The sequence below is a fragment of the Lepidochelys kempii genome, chromosome 7, assembly GCF_965140265.1.
Source record: "Lepidochelys kempii isolate rLepKem1 chromosome 7, rLepKem1.hap2, whole genome shotgun sequence".
NCBI lineage: Eukaryota > Metazoa > Chordata > Testudines > Cheloniidae > Lepidochelys > Lepidochelys kempii.
Window position 1 is genome coordinate 98449071 of NC_133262.1, and position 13215 is coordinate 98462285.

At 39.8% G+C, this 13215-nt stretch overlaps 1 protein-coding gene across 3 annotated transcripts in view; it reads left to right on the forward strand.

Moving 5' to 3' along the window:
* The window catches only part of STK32C (serine/threonine kinase 32C), a 253843-nt gene that overhangs the window by 133988 nt on the left and 106640 nt on the right, over positions 1-13215 (forward strand). The window lies entirely within an intron of this gene.

Genomic DNA, 13215 nt, shown 5'->3' on the forward strand with positions numbered 1-13215 from the left:
TTTAAACAGAGGCTTAATTATTCGGTTTGTCTGTCCGTCCGTCCGTCCAACCAATGTTTCTGAGCCCAGATAAAATAGAGACATGACATTTTCAGAATACATTTCTGTATGACAGCTAGATGATATTTCAGTCCGATTTCAAATAAAAATGCATTAAAATGTTAATTATAATTTTTATTATTAGAAATCCAAAATCATCCATTACGCTATCCTGCTTTAACTGCCATTACCACCACATCTAATATAGAAAGAAAAAAGAAAACTCTTCAATGAACTTTAACCTGTATTTACAAAACACTCCGAATAAAAAACACTCTGTGCTCTTAAAACATGACTCTTCTTGCTTAAAGTTTTGAAAATTCAGTTACTAGTTCTTTTAGATCCAGTTTTCCAGCTATTTCATGCTCTATTAACATTGCACCACTGTTGAACACAGATATGTTTTTATTAATTTTAACTTTTAGAAGCTATGTTCCCCACTAGCTACGGAAAATGGCAAAGTTAAAAGAAAGCGCAGAGCTAAAAAATGTTTGGAAAACTGTCTGAGAGTTTATTTTCACAAACAAACTTCAGTACTTTTTCAGGAGTGGAATGTTTCTTAAGTCGTCTTGAAAAAGCCTGAAGCTCGCTACACAAATCTGTAGCATCAATGTCTTTTGAATTTTCATGAGTCAAGGCCAACTCCAGTTTTATACAAAATACTCTTATCTGTTTTGCTGTTTTCTTTTGCAAGCTGTGGATATCATATAGAAAGCCAAATACTGAGTCCAGCTGCTGCATCTGATGAAATCTTTCATCAACCAAGTGAACAGCAGTATCAAGGACTGTGAAGTAGAAATTCACTTTGAACCTTTGTTTTGGGTTCTGAATGGGTGTGTCTCGTCCTTCAAAAGAAAACTGCTGTTTCTTTTGCTGAATGCAAACTGCTTCAAATTCTGTCGCAAAGTCTATTTCTTCAGCAAACTCAAGAGAATCTACCAGTGTTCTTTCGAACCCTTCATCACTTTGAATTCGTCCAGAATAGTTTTAGTTTGCTGCAGTTTTTCAATAGCAGAATGTATGTTCAAGTTCTTTTCCTGAAGCTGCTTACTAGTGAGGTTAATCTCGAAAAGGATATTATACCGCAAAATGAGTGAAGTCACAAATTTGAACTTGGAAAGGCCAATTGCAAGAGCTTCTGCATCTGAACGTGCCGTATTGCCAGATGATCCAGTAAAGGTAGTATCATCAGAAATTTTAATTAGGGTATCACAAATGTTTCCAAGTTCATAGTGAAGAGGCTTCAAAGCATCAATGCGACTCTCCCATCTTGTCTGACTAAGTGGTTTCACAGTTAGAGAATTCACATGGCGAGTCAGAACCTCCCAACAGTGTTTTGAGCCTGAGAAAAATAAACCCTATGTCGCAAATTTAAATTTTTTTCCCTAAAATATTATTTATTTTTGCATTAAATAAAAGATTTGACATATTAATAAATTCTCAGAAATGTAGAGAAATGAATTATAATTCATATTCCCTCTCTACGCGCACAGGAATTTAAATAATGACATCTTTGTTGTTTTATTTGTATTTTTTTCATCTTTTTCCTTTTTTTTCATTTCATTTTTTTTTAAATTTGATTTTTTTCCCTCAAATTTGGTGCCCCATTTAAGTTGGCACCCTAGCTGACTGCTTAGTTCACCTATATGGATGGGTCGCCCCTGCTTGTAGATGCAAATGGGCAGAACAGAACAGCATTAAATAGTGCAGACTAAAACCCAATGTGCATTTCCAATACATTTTTTTCAGTAGAAATAAAAGGAAAGTGAAATGAAAGAAAGCAAGGGGATTCTTACACAATGTGGAGCCACCCTGTTACACAAAAATGAAGGCCATATGTTAAATATTTTCCAGCCTATAAGAAGGGGAGAGGAGAACAAAAGTCTTGTAATTAGAGAGTGTGGTAGCAAAAGAGCCTGAGATATAAGCTCTTGTACTAGAGGCCTGGTATGAGGCAGGACCTGCTTGCAGACTTTGGCAAAAACAGGGCTGATAATGCAGAAATACACATTTTTAAGAAGTGCTAAGCACAAAATACTTACGCAAACACATTCTGATATTAAGGATGGTATAAAAACTTTCCCCAAGGATAACAGGAACACACTGACCCCTCCTAAAAGATAAGGGCAGGATGACAGTACATAATAGAGATGTTTTGATTGAACCAACATGTCAAGGTGATGGGTAATAGCTAGCCACATCAGGGGGACAGTAACTATGTCAGAGGCAGTACTAACTTGTTTATATCAGGATATAAAAATGTATCTCAGAGGGAGTATCTTTGTCCAGCCAAGGGGGGAATGGAAAGTTCCACCATTTACTGAGCTGCATCCATTGTTACAGGCATACATCCTCATAGAGTCTGTTAGGTGCTATTACCATGCTTTATCAACAATAAACCTGGCCTGGTGCCTTCATACCTTAACGGATCTTGTGGTAATTGGGTGGTTTGCTCAAGGTCTGCTGTGCCGACGGTCTGTGCAAAGCTGGGGCAGCACACAGGGAAAACACACACACATAGCCCAACATCTAACCACAGAGTGTATATTGTTATTTGCACAGAGGCCTCTCCAGATGGTGCTCCCTTGCTGGCCCTCTTCTCCACCTCTGTTGAGCGCTTCCAAAATCATCCTCCTTTCAGGTCACCTCCAATCTCCCCACTCTCCCGACAACTTAAGGTGTTTTCTAGCTCTTCTGTTCTAGGCATGCTCACTCTTCATTCTTGCCAAGCTTTTACTTGATCCCTTTGTCCTCCCAGTCTCCACCCTTTGGAACCCTTCTTTGTTATACTCTGCTCACTAACATACCTTCCTGATCCTTTTGTAGCCCCTCCCTCAATCTTCCACTAGTTTTTTAGTGGGCCCACTACTTTCTCTTGTAACACTTCTGCAGTTCTTGACTGTCTCTCTCTCTCTCTCTCTCACTCTCTCTCTCTCTCTCCTTCCACAGAAGTCCACCTTTTCCTCCAGCCTCTCCACACACATCCTTTTCCAATTCTCCATTTCTCCTAACATCCCTGCTCATGCCCTCCTCATTCCTCTCAATCCTATCTCAATCTCTCAGCATCCATTGTGGATGCCCTTGTCTCTTTCCATTATCTCTGAGTTATTTCATGACTCTTCTCATCTCATTCCCACGCCTCTGGTCCATAAATTCTTCCACTAGCCATCCTCCATCTGGGTTCATTCTTGGTCTTCTTCTCTCTGTGTTCTTCCACTGGTGTGGATCAAAGCTTTGGAGAAACAGCCCCCTTTTGAGACCTAGGTAGAAGCAGGTAATTGCTTCTAAGTTATAGCTGTAAATTTTCTATCAATGAATAAAAACTGTTAACATTTTGTGGCAACACCTCTGTGTTTATTGTGGCCATATAATAATGTTTCTGTATCAATAATTACAATGTTAGGTTTGTTATACCAATGATTTTTACCATAACAAACAGTAATATAATATAATCCTAGGTTGAAAAGAGCTATGAATTTACTTTTTTTTTAAATCAGATACAGAACTATCTCTGTAAAAAAGAAATTTTGATGGTGTCATGCCAGTCAGTCATATTTTCTATTATAAAACAATAATACCTTAATATTTTATTGGGTGCTTTTCAGCCAGAAGAATTATCTAACACTTTACAAACTTTCTGTATACAAGAATCAGTCTGCATCCTAGTACAATGTCAAAAATATTGTATCTAATTGCAGCTGTTGGACAAATATACTGTAAGTACTGCCGTCTGAGTGCAATTATCCAAATAGGAATTTAGCCATAATATAGTTTTAAAGAGGACTGTCGGGTCAAATTTGGTTCAACACTTAGATTTTGTAAAGATAAGTTATTACAAAAACTAAAATCAATAGATTGTTGCCATTATTTTATTTAATAGAGCAAGAATGAGTCATTTTGTAAACAATGATAAACCTCACCCTACGTTATTTACAGCCCAGTCATTGCAGCTTTGTGCTGGCAAAGTAGACAGAACATGATATTGACTACGGTATAGGCAGTCCCCAAAAATTAATCCAACTAGCTTGTTTTCATTGTCCAAGCTGAGAGACATGCTTACAGTTAATAATATAAACAGTGAAATGTACATGTGATCTTTAAAATTTTGCCATTTTAAATTTTCAGTAGTGCTATCTGTAATGTAGATTAGAAACTGTGATAGGTTTTCTTTCAATATGGTTTTTAATTTGACAGTGTGAAAATTGGGATGGGATATTTAGAGGCAAATTTCCAAATGACTCTCACCCTGGCTTCCATTTGGGTGCATGCAGCTTTATTCATGAAAACATTTGCACACACATATTTGAGCATTGGCAGCTGTTGGCACAAAGTAAGATTTTTTTTACAGTGACATATATTTTAATTGTTTTATTTGTGAGTGGAGAAAAATGTATACTTAGCATCGTCTCTTATCTTTCTAGATAGCACAATTGGTTTGAGAAAGTACCAAACATTATGTTATATCATTTAAAGTGCATTTTAAGTGCTTTGTGCATATAATTACTCATTACCTACTGAGCATACATTAAGATATACCAAAATATTCACAAAAATGAATCCATATTTAAGATCTGAGTTTTTTCCTCATTTCCTTTTACTCTTCCCAGAGCCTTCCAGATGGAGTTCACTGGACATTGCATCATGAAAGATTTGTCACATTCAAATTATGTGGGCGTGTGAGCTGCCAAGTTCAAATCTGATCATAGCGTGAATGTTTCCAAAATTCTAGGGACTTTGGAACTGGTAGCAAGGCTCAGCCCATTGTCATAGATGGTAACTGGCTGTTGGGCAAGTGCATGGATGGGTTATGGTAAATGCACCAAGCTACTCTTTCCCTCTTTGTGTATCCTGCTCAAAGACCAATCACGACTGCAGTCACTGAACTCAGGGAATACTAGAGAAACCATAGCTCTGTCCCCTTCCTTCACAGGGGAAGCAGGCTGCACTATTCTAGCTTATGCAGCACACTCATTTTACCAGGTTTCAGAGTAGCAGCCGTGTTAGTCTGTATTCGCAAAAAGAAAAGGAGTACTTGTGGCACCTTAGAAGCTAACAAATTTATTTGAGCATAAGCTTTCGTGAGCTATAGGATGCATTATCGGATGCATTCAGAGGAAAATACAGTGGGGAGATTTATATACATAGAGAACATGAAACAATGGGTACTAACGTACACACACTGTAACGAGAGTGATCACTTAAGGTGAGCTATTACCAGCAGGAGAGCGCGGGGGGGGAAGGGGGGCGGCGGGGACATTTTGTAGCGATAATCAAGGTGGGCCATTTCCAGCCGTTGACAAGAACGTCTGAGGAAAAGTGGGGGGTGGGGATGGGGGAATAAACATGGGGAAATAGTTTTCCTTTGTGTCATGACACATCCACTCCCAGTTTCTATTCAAGCCTAAGTTAATTGTATCCAGTTTGCAAATTAATTCCAATTCAGCAGTCTCTCGTCGGAGTCTGTTTCTGAAGTTTTTTTGTTGAAGAATTGCCACTTTTAGGTCTGTCATTGAGTGGCCAGAGAGATTGAAGTGTTCTCCAACTGGTTTTTGAATGTTATAATTCTTGACGTCTGATTTGTGTCCATTTATTCTTTTACGTAGAGACTGTCCAGTTTCACCAATGTACATGGCAGAGGGGCATTGCTGGCACATGATGGCATATATCACATTGGTAGATGTGCTGGTAAACGAGCCTCTGATAGTGTGGCTGATGTGATTAGGCCCTATGATGGTGTCCCCTGAATAGATATGTGGACACAATTGGCAACGGGCTTTGTTGCAAGGATAGGTTCCTGAGTTAGTGGTTCTATTGTGTGGTGTACGGTTGCTGGTGAGTATTTGCTTCAGGTTGGGGGCTGTCTGTAAGCAAGAACTGGCCTGTCTCCCAAGATCTGTGAGAGTGATGGGTCGTCCTTCAGGATAGGTTGTAGATCCTTGACGATGTGTTAGAAAGGTTTTAGTTGGGGGCTGAAGGTGATGGCTAGTGGCGTTCTGTTATTTTCTTTGTTGGGACTGTCCTGTAGTAGGTGACTTCTGGGTACTCTTCTGGCTCTGTCAATCTGTTTCTTCACTTCAGCAGGTGGGTGAAAGTTGTAGTTGTAAGAATGCTTGATAGAGATCTTGTAGGCGTTTGTCTCTGTCTGAGAGGTTGGAGCAAATGCGGTTGTATCGTAGAGCTTGGCTGTAGACAATGGATCGTGTGGTGTGGTCTGGATGAAAGCTGGAGGCATGTAGGTAGGCATAGCGGTCAGTAGGTTTCTGGTATAGGATGGTGTTTATGTGACCATCGCTTATTAGCACCGTCGTGTCCAAGAAGTGGATCTGTTGTGTGGACTGGTCCAGGCTGAGGTTGATGATGGGACACCATTATAGGGCCTAATCACATCAGCCACACTATCAGAGGCTCGTTCACCTGTGCATCTACCAATGTGATATATGCCATCATGTGCCAGCAATGCCCCTCTGCCATGTACATTGGTCAAACCTGACAGTCTCTACGTAAAAGAATAAATGGACACAAATCAGACGTCAAGAATTATAACATTCAAAAACCAGTTGGAGAACACTTCAATCTCTTTGGTCACTCGATGACAGACCTCAAATTGGCAATTCTTCAACAAAAAAACTTCAAAAACAGACTCCGACGAGAGACTGCTGAATTGGAATTAATTTGCAAACTGGATACAATTAACTTAGGCTTGAATAGAGACTGGGAGTGGATGGGTCATGACACAAAGTAAAACTATTTCCCCATAAAAAGAAAAGGAGTGCTTGTGGCACCTTAGAGACTAACAAATTTATTTGAGCATAAGCTTTCGTGAGCTACAGCTCTGTAGCTCACGAAAGCTTATGCTCAAATAAATTTGTTAGTCTCTAAGGTGCCACAAGTCCTCCTTTTCTTTTTGCGAATACAGACTAACATGGCTGCTACTCTGAAACCTGTCATTATTTCCCCATGTTTATTCCCCCCCTCAACCCCGCACTGTTCCTCAGAGGTTCTTGTCAACTGCTGGAAATGGCCCACACCTTGATTATCACTACAAAAGGTTCCCCCCCACCTACCCCCGCGCTCTCCTGCTGGTAATAGCTCACTTTAAGTGATCACTCTCGTTACAGTGTGTATGGTAACACCCATTGTTTCATGTTCTCTATGTATATAAATCTCCCCACTGTATTTTCTACTGAATGCATCCGAGGAAGTGAGCTATAGCTCACGAAAGCTTATGCTCAAATAAATTTGTTAGTCTCTAAGGTGCCACAAGTCCTCCTTTTCTTTTTACTCATTTTACCGGAACACCAGGCTGCTTGGGAAGGGATTGTACATCTCTGAGGCACAATCCTTTAAGTAAACGCCTCACTATCCTGTGATGCAAGCAGTGGACAGCTGTCCTAGGTTGACCCAGACATAAAAACTACCTGTAGTGTCCAGACCCAGATATGGGCTGGAATTTTTCCCAAGAGTCCGGGGTCTGTAATCAGGATTGAGGCACATCTCTATGTAGACACTTGAGGCCCAAATCTGTTCCCGACGAAGCCTTCAGATCAGACCCTTGTATTTTTATATGTCCATTAATAGGACCATAGTGGCAATGCTTTATTTTTATCTTGCCACATTTTCAGCTGTTGTATTGTATACATGTGGAATAAAACAGAGAAATAAAAATTATGGAGAAATACAGTTCTGAAATATCTGGCATAGGGACTAAAAAGATCTCACATTGTAACTTGAAGCACAATAATCCTGCATAAAAATTATGTGCAGAAAAAAAAAAAAATGGTATAAAATGAATTTTAGCTGCTGGCAAAGTGGAGCTGTAAATCCACTGTACTTGGTAATATATTGTAGTACATTTTATAAAACAATGAAATCTTAGTTAATAGAGAGCTCACTGCAGCATCTACTGTTACATCTTTGTCGGGGAGGGGGAGAACATCAGTTTTTGGTGGATTGCAAAGTGTGAGTTTTAATGACGTTCTAAAGCAGCATAAAAACTGCCGTTCTTCTGCTTTTCATGCATTCCTTGAAATTTAAAGCAAACAGTCTGAAACAAACGGATCAAAATCATGGCATGTTATCCTCAGTTATGAATCATAGTTTGTTGTTTGATGCCAGGAAGAATCCCAGGGGAGGATGTTTGTCTCATCTGACAAAAGTGACTGCTTTCTGCCCAGCAATCCCCCACCCACCATCCCCTCACTAAAAGGGACATGCTGAAAATGAGCTTTCAGAAAGTCAATAGGAATAATTAACTTAGTTGTTTCATAAGAATCTGACAAAGGACGCCTTGGAGCATTTCAACCAAACAAGATGGCAATTTTATTAACAACTGAATGTCATTATATTATTTTGCTACATTCCATTTTATTTATAATTTATAAAAGTTTTCAGGTTCCCCCTTGGCCCGCTTTAGGTTCCTTCAGTGAAACCTCAGGCCAAACCATGATTTTATTTACAGAGTATGACTGTCAAAACTATGCCACACTGAAGTCAAAGTAGTGGGTGAATGTGGTCCTGTGACTAGGCAACAGCTGTCATCTTCCTGCTTGTTGGGAGTATGTGTCATGGGATTCTTCACTAGGATTTATTCATGACTCAGGCTAGTACAAATCATCCAAAAATAATAAGGTATTCGAGTGGTTAGTGAAAGACAGCTTTCTCGTGTCACTTGCAAAAAGGTGAAATCTCCAGAGCATATATAATTGTACTAGGCAAGCTAAGGATTTCTATTTCAGAGATAATCACATATTCTGTAGAAATGTTTTGTCATTTAAAAAAATGTTAGGTTTCAGAGTAACAGCCGTGTTAGTCTGTATTCGCAAAAAGAAAAGGAGTACTTGTGGCACCTTAGAGACTAACCAATTTATTTGCGCATAAGCTTTCGTGAGCTACAGCTCACTTCATCGGATGCATACTGTGGAAAGTGTAGAAGATCTTTTTATACACACAAAGCATGTTATTAGAACCTCAGCTGCCTACCTCTTTCGAAAAGAAGTTGGTGGAACTGAAGAAAAATAAGCAGCCACTCATATAACTTCAGTTGTACCTAAAGTAAATGGATACTGCATATTTAATTTATTAAATGCAACATTTCTTTACAGATTAGCTCAAGGGCATATGTAGTTGATGTGCATATTTGATGTTATATCTTGACTATGGACTAGAATGTGCTGTTAGCTCATTTGTAGTCATGGATATGAAAAAAAAAGATTTTTTATGTAACTATGCAGTTTCAGACATAAGAATTTTTGTCTTTGTAATAAATAACCATAATATTGCTTCAGGAATAAAACTTCCTAGGAATTCCCCAGATCATGAAACCTTGTCCTGTAGTTTAATTGCCAAGAAAACAAATTTACTGTGCTTAAAACATGCTCACTTTAATTGAACGTTGTGTATTTCTCACAGACAGAAGTTCATAAAATAGTTTTTTCTGTATGTGAAAAATTTAAATCTGTTGTCAAAAACATCTCAGAAATATATGCTAGCTCTTAGAGCTGTAGTCTAGTTGTGTGTTTCAACTAGAATATTTATTAAATATTACTGTTTAATACTAAATCAAATCATTGGGTCCTTACTCAGGGCCAGACTGTTCCCTCTAAATCTAATGGGAAGGGAGCAGGGAAGGAGGTAACTCGGGAATATTCTCCCCTTGTGGCTCCAAATTCCCTCCTGCAAAAGTTAGGGTTTGTCACACGGGAGAAGGAGCAAGGTTCTAGACTTTGTATTCTGCTGCTTTCGTGGATCCACAAGAGGCACAGAGCCATCTTCATAGAGGCTCTGGGCATGTCCCTTGGTACTGAGCTTTCCCCAGGTCCCTGGAAGCATGGCCAGAGCTTCCTCTAGCTAAGAGACCCCGGATCCTTGCTTACAAAAGGGGATCTCAGCACAAAGGGGGTTTAGGAAGAAGTTAGTGAACTTTCCCATAGAATCCCAGCAGGTTGCCCAGAAGGATTATACTCCATGGACCTCCCCACCCTGATTTCATAGAGCCTGCTGCAGGCTCCCACAAAGAGAAGATGCTGCTATAGAGAAGACTGACTCCCTCTCTCTCTCTCAATACTTCCCTGAGGCCTGGACAAATCAGCGCCTGGCTCAGAATACGTATCCATTTTCATATGTCAAAATCCTACTGAAGTCAATTGGAATTTTTCTGAGAAAGAGCTGAGTGAAGACCTCAGGATTGGGTCATGTAACAATATTTTGTTCTTTGGTCCTAATCCAAGAATCTTTTGCAGCCATTGGGCTTTGGATCAGGGCCCTAGAAAGGAAAGACGTTTATTTGGTTTAAGGAACTAGCCAGGGACTCAAGAGATCTGTGTTCAATTCCTGGCTCTTCCACAGTCTTCCTGTGTGACCATGGGCTCTCAGTTCTCCACTGGTAAAATGGGGATAGTAATACCTCTCCATCTCCCAGGATGTAGTGATGATACATTTATTAATGTCCAGTGATCAGTGATGACATATCTGCCCAATGGGTATCCCTGTGGGACACAATCTATAACATCTTTGTCGATTGTGTTGGGTATACAAAATGTGTCATACAGGCTGGTTCAATTATAATGGCCTTGAAATATTGAATCTCCTTGATGTCAAGTGAAAAGTGCATGCTGCACTCTTAGATGACCTGCACTCTGGGTCAAAAAAGGCCAGTTATAGGTCAGCTTGCAGAATGCTCTAACACAGACTCCAGCAAATGCAAAATATGTGGTTTGACTGTAGAGCAGAGGAACTACAGGCCCTTGCTGATAATCATGACTTGAAAGATTTCTGTGAGGTGGTCAAAGTTGTGTATGGGTCTACTCAATCTGCCTTAGTACCATAACAAATGCTGATGATGAATCTGTCATCACAGATCGTAATGCGATCCACCAATGGTGGTGTGAACATTTTAGCAAACTACTTAATCATTCATCTACTGTTTCTGAGAAGTCGCTGGATAATGTCCATAAACTGTCTACATCTTCTGCACTTGCCTATCCACCCACACAAGCTGAGGTGTTGATAGCTGTTCAAGTAATGAAAAATAATAAATCCCCTGGTCCCAATTCCATTCCAGCTGAGGTTTTCAAACATGGAGGAAATTGTCTCAGTTGACAAGCTCTTTGAATTTTTTACATTAAGTTATACTGCCACAACTGAAAGACACCAACATTATCACAATATATAAGTGTAAAGGCTCAAAGAGTGACTGTAGTAACTACCATGGTACCTCCTTGCTCTCCGTGGCTGACAAGATTCTTGCACAGATCCTGTTGAACTGACTTGTGACCCAAATAATCCACAACATTCTATCTGAGTCACAGTGTGGCTTTCATGCTCAGCAAGCATGGTTTTCATCATTTGACAACTACAGGAAAATTCATAACATGCTTTTCATCATTCGACAATTACAGGAAAAATGTCGTGAATAGCACCAACATCTTGTTTCTCAATCTAACTAAGGCATTTGATAGGGTCAGCTGCACTGCCCTCTGGAAATTGCTGAGTAAATTTGGATGTCCAGACGCATTTATTAACATCATTCAGCAATTCCATGAAGGCATTGCTGGAAGACCTAGTGCAAACATATATATTTCCAATCATGAATGGGGTGGCGCAGGGATGTGTCCTCGCTGCTAGCCATTTTGGTCTTTTATTTGCTGCAGTGCTAGAGGAAACCCTTTGTGATGCTTCAAATGGTGTCTTTATACACTTCTGCACTGGTAGGCTCTTCAGTCTTTCCCATCTACAAGCAAACACCAAGGTGATAGGAACATTGCTCCAGGAACTGCTCTATGCTGATAATTGTGCCTTGATGGCGCACTCTGAAGCAGCACTACAATTTCTTGCAAACTGCTTTGCTGCAGCGCCTCATAACTTTGGCCCCACCATCAGCTGAATGAAAACTGAAAAGGAGTATATATACCAGCTAGCTCCTCAACAACCTTACCAAGACCTGTCAATAAGACTGGAAGGTACCACGCCCTATGCTGTCAGTTTACCTATTTCAACAGTATGTTGAACAATGAAGCAACAGTTGACCATGAATTAAGAAAGCCAGCACCACGTATGGTCACTTCTATCACTTAATCTGGAAGCAACATGGAATCTGTATACAGACAAAAGTCAAAGTCCATGATGTCCTCATCACATTGCTCTACTGGTGTGAAACATGGACCTGTTTTCAATGACACATTAAAAAGCTTGAGAGGTTCTACTTGCAATACCTACAATGATTGCTGGACATCAAATGGCAGGACCAGGTTTCCAACACTGAAGTCCTGGTGAAAGCTGGTTTGGTCAGCATCAAGGCTCATTTGGTCTGTGCCTAGTTGAGATGGACTAGCTGTGTAATTCGAATGCCTGAGACCCATCTATCAAAATAAGTTTTATATTCTGAATTAAGCTCTGGCCATCGTAAGCGTTGAGGTCAGATTCAATACTTCAAAGACACCCTGAAAGAAAATTTTCTATTCAACCTTTGAGCAACTGTCGATTGATCATATTGCGTAGCACCACACCATAAGGGTGGTATCCACAACTTTGAGAAAAATCACGTGGAGCAGCAGGACACACAGCTCCAGCCACAGGAACAATGTGCAGGTCAATCAACACAACTAGTCAAATGGCTCCGTGGCCAGTGGGGTAATGTTGTTCTTCCTGAATTGGTCTATGGAGTCATGCAAAGACCCATTTGTACAAAACTATGATTGTCAACATTGCCCTTGAAATTGAGGTGACCATCATCATCAGAGATAATATGTTTGTTAATGTCACTGAGGTATTCAAAATCAATGGTACTGGGAGATATATCATTATTTAGGTAGACAGAAGGACTACATAGCACCTTTCATTTGAGATTAATTTTTGGAGAGATTAGATCACAGCAGTAATTTAGTAATCATAATTTTATAGTTGCTATGGCTGCTGACATAGCAACATTGCACTTAAAGTATTAGATTAACACTCTCACCACTCCCCGTTATTTTTCATTATGTCTCTGGAATCACTAGCAGCTAAAGTACAGGCGGATACAAAAATCCAGAGAACAGAAGTCAATGGCCCATCCTTAACATGTTGGCTTCTTGATAGAGCAAGTAATAGCCAAACTGGCTGCAGCACTTGCATGCACAGTAATAAGCTCTTCATGTACAAGAACAGCAGCCATCTGTAACTATGGATTACAAAAGCAAT